Source organism: Chiloscyllium plagiosum, chromosome 32 (assembly GCF_004010195.1).
Source record: "Chiloscyllium plagiosum isolate BGI_BamShark_2017 chromosome 32, ASM401019v2, whole genome shotgun sequence".
In the NCBI taxonomy this organism is placed as follows: domain Eukaryota; kingdom Metazoa; phylum Chordata; class Chondrichthyes; order Orectolobiformes; family Hemiscylliidae; genus Chiloscyllium; species Chiloscyllium plagiosum.
In genome coordinates this window covers 40,043,891-40,053,383 of record NC_057741.1, presented here as the reverse complement: position 1 = coordinate 40,053,383, position 9,493 = coordinate 40,043,891, and the positions used below count along the sequence as shown (strand labels likewise).

Below are 9,493 nucleotides of genomic sequence, written 5' to 3'. Positions count from 1 at the left end.
GCAAGTTCTGGGGCACAAGTCTTCAGTACTGTTGCTGGATTGTTGTCAGGGCCTGTAGTCTTTGCAGTATCCAGTATCTCCGGCCATTTCTTGATAACAGGTGGAGTGTATTGAATTGGTTGAAGACTGGTGTTTGTGATGCTGGGGACCACTTGAGGAGGCTGAGATGCAGGGGACCACTTGAGGAGGCTGTGATGCTGGGGACCACTTGAGGAGGCTGAGATGCTGGGGACCACTTGAGGAGGCTGTAATGCTGGGGACCACTTGAGGAGGCTGAGATGCTGGGGACCACTTGAGGAGGCTGTGATGCTGGGGACCACTTGAGGAGGCTGAGATGCTGGGGACCACTTGAGGAGGCTGAGATGGATCATCCACTCAGAATTTCTGTCCAAAGATTGCAGCGAATGGTCCAGCCTTATCTTTAGCGCTGATGTGCTGGGCTCCCCCATCGCTGAGGATGGGGATATTTGTGGAGCCTCCTCCTCCAGTAAGTTGTTTAATTGTCCATCTCCATTCATGATTGGATGTAGCAGGTTAGAGATCTACAGGGTTGCCTAAGCAATTGTCTATATGCAGACACTTAGATAGTTTATTACGTATTAAACATATTTACCCAGGTGCAGTTACTGTAAGAGGCTCCCCCATCACTGAGGATGGGGATATTTGTGGAGCCTCCTCCTCCAGTAAGTTGTTTAATTGTCCATCTCCATTCATGACTGGATGTGGCAGGTTAGAGATCTACAGTGTTGCCTAAGCAATTGTCTATATGCAGACACTTAGATAGTTTATTACTTATTAAACATATTTACCCAGGTGCAGTTACTGTAAGAGACAAAGGACTGCTGTTCTAATTTAGTTTTATTAAAATGTTTGCAAGTTAAAGAAAATAACACTTTCACAAATTAGTGTGACTTGTCCCAAAAGAGGCTGAGCACCTGAGAAGCACATATCTGGTGAACCTTGATTGGGCTGTTTGATCCAATTCACTGAGCTCCAGCAACAGGGCACTCAGTGTTATCTTTGTACGAAGGTGGCTGTCACACGGAGTCTTCGCCGAGGAGATGGTCATCAAGTGTCCCTTCATATTCCACCCCCACTCTTTCCAAGCCCTTCTGGAATGTTGTCTGACTTCAGCTAATGGGGTCACAAAGGTAGGGGTGTAAGCACCCAATTGGGTTAGGCCAGGTCATCCTCGATGTACCCATCTCTAAGATGTGTGATGCCAAGGGATCCAGCTGAGACTGGGGAATACACAAACAGAATGGATTGGTCAGGCTAAGTCCTCTTAATACATTTCGGATCCTAATGACCTTCCCATTCTTCAATACACATCAGAGGTCTGGGATCATCCCTGCTGGCCTTTGGCCGGTAGTAACTTTGGACTGTTTGTATTCAATCAGACCTTGCTTGCAGAAACTGTTCAGCCAGTTTTATGTTGGGCCTAGTTGCTTAGGGTCATTGGGCACTTGGTCATAGCAAGGCCTGATTGGTCTGAGGAGGTACAGGAAGACCATTCAATTCCCGAATAAGAAGATACTTTATTGCAGGATAGTATCTAGGTTCAGGTTGCGTTGATGCAATGGACATTTCATGGACTCTGTTTGTCTTTAATAAAATAAAAACTAATCATGAGATCTTCACATTAAGTTTCCCAGCCAATGCAAATATCAATTTACAGAGCAGCCAATAGGAATCTGGATGTTGAGATTGTTTTGCCAAAATCACCATTCAGACGGTGACATGTTTCACTACATATGATTGCATGACAGAGAGTCAGGGTAATAGGTCTTAATTCTTCAAGATTCTAAACTGTCCTCCCATCAAGCCTACATGATGCCATTGTAACTGTCTCCACACTATAAATTACTGCAGTATCCAGTATCTCCCTCCCTCAATCATTTCTCTTTCACAAGATGAATGTGTGTATCGAAAGGGAAGCTGTTCTTTGTTGTTCAGTTGAGTCTGTCCTTGCTCTGGAAACTTGTTTGGCCGATCTTGTAAATCTGAGGCATTGAGTGAGCAGGCCATAATTCAGAGTGAGCCAACTCCCCGTTTCTCAAGCAGGTACATTGACCAACCTACTGGGATCACATGTAATGAAACATGTCACTGCCTAAGTGGTGACTTTGGCAAAAACAATCTCAACACCAGTTTCCTATTGGTCACTCTGAACATTGATATTTTCATTGGCTGGAAAACCTAACGTGAAGATCTCATGATTGGTTTTTATTTTATTAAAGATGAACATGTGATTGTGAAAGTAGTGAGCTTGCTGGTTTACATTGTGATGACGTGGGAGAGTTGCACATGATGCCTAGTTTTGGAAGGTTGGGAGAAAGGATTGTGAAAGGCTATTAATCCCTATACTGCAAGAACAAAGTCGATTTGAACTCATAATTATTTTCACATGAATACAGTATTCAGAAAATAGCACAACAGACATTTTATTCTCTTGTACACATATAATATTACCTTGTAGGTCTAAAAGTTTCCCTTTGTATTTTTTCTACTGCCATATTTAACTGTGCTGTATTGTCCCAGTTAACTGGCTAAGTATCAAACACTCACATTCACAGCGTTACATAAACTCCCTTTTATTGAAGGAAGTGTTTGCTCCTGGATCTAAGCCAGGGGAGAATTAAGAAAGTTTTCCCTGTAAATTAGGGTTGTCAAGATCAAATCTTAAGGGAAACAAAATTACTCTGGAGTTTGTGTACACAGCTGGTCCAGGAAGTGCACAGTGTCTCAGGACTGTAAGACCCACCCAGGTCTAGACTGGTTTGGAAGTACAGAAATAAAGCTATAGGTTCTGTATTACAAACAATTAAAAATGCCAACCAGTTTCTGTTAGAGAATTATACACAGCAACAAAAGCTATTGAAATTACACAATCAGAAAGAAGGCCATTTGGCCTATTTAGCACATGCTAGCCCCTCTGTCAGAGCCAGCCACACAGATCCACTCCTCTAGCTATCCAAATCTTTTCTCTTTTAATTTGATTGCCAATTCTCTTTTGAAATTTTCCAAGGTCCTTCCAGGCAATGAATTCCAGGTCACAACTCACCATGCAAAAAAACGTTCTGCATCACAGCCTAGCATATTTGGCAATTAGTCTGAATCGATCTTGTCTGGTTACTGACCTTCCTGCCAGTGGAAAATTAACAAATATCTGTACACCATTACACAACAAAATGTATCCGTGCAGAGTCCATCCAATTTACCATACAATTAACTGTGCACGTATCCCAATCTGAAACCCAGGAGCTGTATTTGTTGCAGAAGCATCCTGCACACATGGACAGTACAATACAATGTTAATACATTCAAGGGAATAAGGGTGTAGCAATTAAAATTAAAAGCATGAAATAAACAAATCCATCAGTCCATCATCTCTCTATCTTTTCAAGAGAAATCCAGCTCAGTCCCCAATGCTTAATGTCACTGGGATCTTCCTTTGCTTCTAATCTTTATCCAATTTCCCTTTAAAGCTGCACTTTTCTGAAACCCAGCCGGTCCAGCACAAAGCATTGCCTTCTCCAAAGATCTTTTCAGCTTCTTCCGATCTGCTCTGTCCAGGCTTCTCATTATTTTTAAAGCCTCCATCAGAGCTCATCTTAGGCCTCTCCTCTCTTAGGAGAACAGGCCAAACGTCTTCAATCTATTCTCACAACTGAAGTGTCTGAACACTGCAGCCATCCTTGTAAACCTCTTCTGCTCTGTCTCCACCATGCTCACATCTTTCTTACAATATGTTGCCCACAGCTTTACACAGTACTCCATCCGAGATCAAAAGTCACAGCACAGAAACAGGCCCTTCAGTCCAAACTGTCCACGCTGACCATATTCCCAAACTAATTTAGTCCCACCTGCCTACTCCTGTCTCATACCCCTCCAAACCTTTTCTATTCATGTACTTATCCAAATGTCTTTTAAACATTGTACCTGCATCTTCCACTTTCTCTGGCAGTTCAATCCGCACACGAACCACTCTCTGTGTAAAAAGATTGCCCCTCGTGTCCTTTTTAAAGCTTTCTCCTCTCACCTTAAAAATGTGCCCCTAGTCTTGAATTCCCCTACCTCGGGGAAAAGACCCCTGCCATTCACCTTATCTTTACCCCTCATGATTTTATAAACCCAAATTAGGTCACCCCCCCAACTTCCTACACTCCAGTGAAAAAAGTCCAAGTCTTTCCAGTCTATTTTTATATCTCAAACCCTCCAATCCTGACAACATCCCGGGAAATCTCTTGTGAACCCTCTCCAGTTTAATAATACCCTTCCATTAACAGGGAGACCAGAAATGGACATAGTATTCCAGAAGAGGCCTCACCAATGTTCTGTACAACCTCAACATGACACCCCAACTCCTATACTCAAAGGTCTGAGCATTAAAGGCAAGCGTGCCATACACCTTCTTAACCACCATGTCTATCTGTGACGCAAAGTTCCAACAGCATGTACCTGAATCCCAAGGTCTCCCTGCTCTACAACATGACCCAGGATGCTATCATTAATTCTACAAGTCCTGCTCTTGTTTGTTTTGCCAAAATACAATACCTTACACTTATCCAAATTAAACTCCATCTGCCACTCCTCAGCACATTAACCCAATTGACCAAGATCACTTCGTAATCTTCAACAACTTCTTCACTGTCCACAATGCCATCAATTTTGGTGTCACCTGCAAACATACTAACCATGCTTACTACATTCACATCCAATCATATAGATGTCAAATAAAAGTGGACCCAGCACTGATCCATGTGGAACACTGCTGGTCACAGACCTCCACTCCAAAATAACACCTTCCAACCCTCTGTCTCCTGCCATAAATCTAATCAGAGTCTTGTATAAGTTCAACCTCACCTCCTTGCTCTTGTACTCTATGACATTATGTGTAAAGGTGAGGACACTGTTGACTTTACTTTCTGCTCCCTCCACCTGCATTGCTATCTTCAGTGATGTATCATATATTAATCCAAATCCCTCTCCTCCTGCAAACACCATGTTGTATTGTCTGACTGTGTTCTTCTCTGTATTGAACATCATCTGCCCTCTAGCTCCCCAATGCCACCAATTTGTCAGTGTCCTTTCAGGGTTCTGTACTGCCATCCTTATAGGTTACAATGTTTTCAAGTTTCATACCATCTTAAAACTTTGAAATTTCCACCTGCAAACCAAGATACAGATTACTAATATATTTCACAAAAGACAAAATTCCTGATACTGACCCCTGGGGAACTTGAAACCTTCCTCAGGTTGAAAAACTATCCTCACCGTTTCCAAACATTCAACCAATTTTACATCCGCGTTGTTACTGTCCCTTTTATTCAATAAGCTATAACTTTCCTCACAAGTCTGTTGTGTGGCCCCATATAACCCACCTTCTAAAAGTGTCTGTACATCACATCAACAGCATTACCCTCATTGAACCTTCCTGTTACCTCTTCAAAAAGCTCCAGCGAGCTTATGAAACAGGATTTCCCCTTTAGAAATCTATGCAGACTCTTCCTAATCAACCCACTCTATTTCCCTTTGATTTATAATACTATCCCAAATAATTATTTCCTATCAGGGAAGTTAAGCCGACTGCTTTTGTATGAAAAGACACTTTTCCTGATCTCTCTCTCTCTCTCATCAATCCCTAAACTGATTACATCGCAACACTGGCACAAGGAGTCTGTAGGGGGATACAAACAGGTTCAGTGTGGGGGCAAAAGCTTGGCAGATGGAAGATAATGTGAGGTTATCCACTTTGCAGGAAGAATAGAGGTGCTGAATATTATTGAAATGGGGAAAGACTGCAGAAAGCTACACCTTAGAGGGATTTCAAAGTCCTCGTCCATGAATCACAATAATCTATCATCCAAGTTCAGAGGGTAATGGGGACAGCAAATAGATGGTTCAAAGAGAATGGAATACATAAGGAGGAGGATTTTGGTGGATGATGAAAGGATGTTTCCTCTTTTGAGAGAATCTAGTGGGTCAGAGTTTAAAAATAAGGGGGGGGGGTCATCCTATTTAGAACATAAATGGGGAAATATTGTTGTCTTGCAGAGGTTGAGAGTCTTTGGAATTCCATTCATCAGAAGGCAGTGGGTGCAAAATCTTTAAACACTTTAGGCCAAGGTAGATAGATTCTTGATGATCAAGGGGATGTAAGATTATTGGAGAATAACAGGAATGTAGACTGGGGGTTAAAAGCAGATCAGCCATGATCGTGTTCAATGGTAGGGCAGACTCGAAGGTATGAGTGGCCTACAGTAGTTCCTTCTTTGTATCAATACAAATAAATCTCCTGGGTTTCTTGGAATGGGGAAGATGCGGGGAATTGTTGTTAACTTAAACAGTTCCTGTGATCTGAAACACACTGCCTGATAGGCAGGGAAGTAGGTTTAAGAAGAACTTTCAAAAGGGAGTTGGATAAACATTGGAAAAGAGAGAAAATAACAGCAAAGCTGTGAGAAAGAAGTAGGGAATTGGGATCAATTCTTACAGCTTAAACTTAGTATCCCTACAGTGCAGACAGAGGCCATTTGCACAATCCCTCCAAAAAGCAACCTGCACAGACCTACTCCCCCATCATATCACCCCATTTCCCCAAGACTGATCCACCTAACCTGCACATCCCTGGATACTTTGGGCAATTTAGCATCGCCAAACAACTAGCCTGTACATCTTTGGACTGTGGGAGGAAACGGAGCATCTGGAGGAAACCCATGCGGACACGGGGAGAACGTGCAAACTTCACATGGACAGTACCTGGGGGTGGAATTGAACCCAGTCCCAGTGCTATGAGGTAGTGACTACCACGGAGTCACCAAGCCACCCTATACAGCCCCTTTCAAATAGCCAGAACAGGCAGCGTAGTTGAATGAACTAGGAGAAAGTGAGGACTGCAGATGCTGGAGATCAGAGCTTAAACATGGGTTGCTGGAAAAGCGCAGCAGGTCAGGCAGCATCAAAGGAGCAGGAGAATCGACGTTTCAGGCATAAGCCCTTCTTCAGGGATGAGGAGGGTGTGCCAAGCAGGCTAAGATAAAAGGTAGGGAGGAGGGACTTGGGGGAGGGGCGTTGGGAATACGATAGGTGGAAAGAGGTTAAGGTGAGGGTGATAGGCCGGAGAGGAGGTGGGGCGGAGAGGTCGGGAAGAAGATTGCAGGTCAAGAAGGCGGTGCTGAGTCCGAGGGTTGGGACTGAGAAAAGGTGGGGGAGGGGAAATGAGAAAGCTGGAGAAATCTGCATTCAATGGCCTGCTCTGCATATGCATATGATAACGTATAGAGACTCTTTATTAAAGAAGGACATTTTAAAAATTAAAATCAACATTTGCCATTTGAAAAGAGTGAGAACAGTGATAGCTTAATGAGCCAATGATAGGGGAGGTGTCAGGATTTAGAAATACTTCCCAAGGATGTGTGAAACTTTGCGTATGGAATAAAACCAATGAAAACCAGTGCAGCTAAAATCAATGTATGGCTGTGTTCACGGTAGGTAAATGAAGATGGGTTGGAGGGACAGTCAGGAGGTTGACTGAAGAATATGGTTCCATCTAGGGACCTGTCCCAACATCTCCAAACATTCCCCATAGCTCAAGCTTCTCATCACTGGAAGCAATCTCATAAAGAAACCTCTTTAATGTAATCTCTCCATTTGATGCAGAATCCTCTGCTCCAGAGGGAAGCATATTAGTCACTGCGCCACTCTCAAACATACTCTCGGCAAGACTTCTTGTGGGAACACAAATATCTGTACAGTGTATTTGGTAAGCAATAGCAAAAGACAGTTCCGTTTGCACCAGGGTTTGGGTTGGAATAATTATGTGTAGAAAGGAGGAGTGGTTGTTACAACCAGATCCTGGAAGAGCCCCAGTTGGGATACAGCAAACCATTAAGTTCCCAGTTGAGAAGAGATGAACTGGGTCACTGCCTTTATTCACCCACCACCTTAGTTAGTCACAATGAGGTTAATTTACAAACTGATCCAATCCCTTAAGGATACTATTCTCCCAGACCCAAGAAACATATGGTTTAAAAGGAGGCTTTATTGAATTAATAAAGAGTGAGGCAAGACAAAGTAGTAACAGCACACAGATTAGAAATAAGATGTGAATCCAAATGGATAGAAGTTTAAAGAAGTTTACAGATCAGTCTCTGAGTTGCTTGTGAAAAGCGTATCTTGAACAGAGCATTGGAGGTTCAAGTAGTACTGAACGTAAGTGTTTTGCAGATTGTTTGAGATTCTGTAGTTCTGATTCCATTTGATTGTGATTGATTTCCAGCATTCGGGGTGACAGAGAGTCTTTTTGTTCTCATTGTTTCTTTTTGAACTGTTTTGCAGTACTTGGAGTAAACGAGGATCTTCCATTCATCTGGCTGCTAGCCAGAGTGAGGGAGGTGTCTTCAACTGGGACCTTCACACCATACCCAACCTCAGGCTGGTATACACGGGAACATTCAGTCGCACTGGTACACTCCAGTAGAGTTGAAACTGGCTTTTTAACCCCTGTCTTTGTGGACTCTTCAAAGAGAAAAATCACAAAATAGGTCTGCAGTTTGAAACATAATCTGTAAGGGGAGGCTTGCTGTTGAGCTGGGGACTGTAAGCCTCTTGTTGTCTTTGTATTCACAAGGAATCATAGTCTTAGAATCATTGTATCATAACATTACTACAGTGCAGATAGAGTTTTCTGACATATCTCTGACACATTTATGTGTTAAACCCTAAGTGTCCCATAGTGAAATTTTCCACTTAGCTTGCCAATTTCCATTGCTGCTATTCTGTCTCTGTAGCACTTCTCCTTTCGAAAACAAATATTTTGAAATTTAGGGTTAAAAATGCTCATAGTATTTCACAGTTCTAAACCCTTGACATAACACAATAAGGGAGAGATGTACGGAGAAAATTAATGATGCTGGAAAAGATCAGGGACAAGGATATTAATAGTGACAGAAGTATTTATGTACTAACCTTTTCCCTCTCCCCCTACTGTAGAAATGAAGGAATGCTGGATATTAAGTTACAAAGGCTGGATGAATACTTGTTTACAGTTGTGTTACGCTGCTAACCAAGATCAACTTACAGCTGTCAACTCTTGGTCAGCCTCTGCTTCCTTTGTTTCACCAGTTGTGGTCATGCCTTCAGCTGCCTGGAGTCTGGAATTCCTCCTTCAATCTCTCCCACTCTCCCTTCCTGAGAAATGCTTTTTAAAAAGCCCAAGTGTTTGGTTGCTTGTCCTCAACATCTTTATGCGACTGTTGTAATGTTTAATGGATTAAGTGACAGAGAATGTTTCACGACATTCAAGATGCAATGTAAATGCAAGTTCTGAAGGATGATCACGGGACTGAAATGATAACTAATTTCTCTCCACAAATGCGGCCAAAACTGCTGGGTTTTTCAACAATTTCTAATTTTGTTTTTGACTCCAACACCTGCAGTTGTTCCCCCAACCTGGTATACTGACTCAATGCCCCAGCCCCCCATCCTGGTA

General features: G+C 42.6%; 1 long non-coding RNA gene across 1 annotated transcript in view; it reads right to left on the bottom strand.

Moving 5' to 3' along the window:
• Nucleotides 1-815: 815 nt before the first annotated feature.
• The window catches only part of LOC122539541, a 35,104-nt gene continuing 26,426 nt past the window's right edge, over nt 816-9,493 (bottom strand). Inside the window, exon 4 of the long non-coding RNA XR_006309116.1 lies at nt 816-1,241. This is a non-coding gene — a long non-coding RNA (uncharacterized LOC122539541). The remainder of the gene's footprint in view (nt 1,242-9,493) is intronic.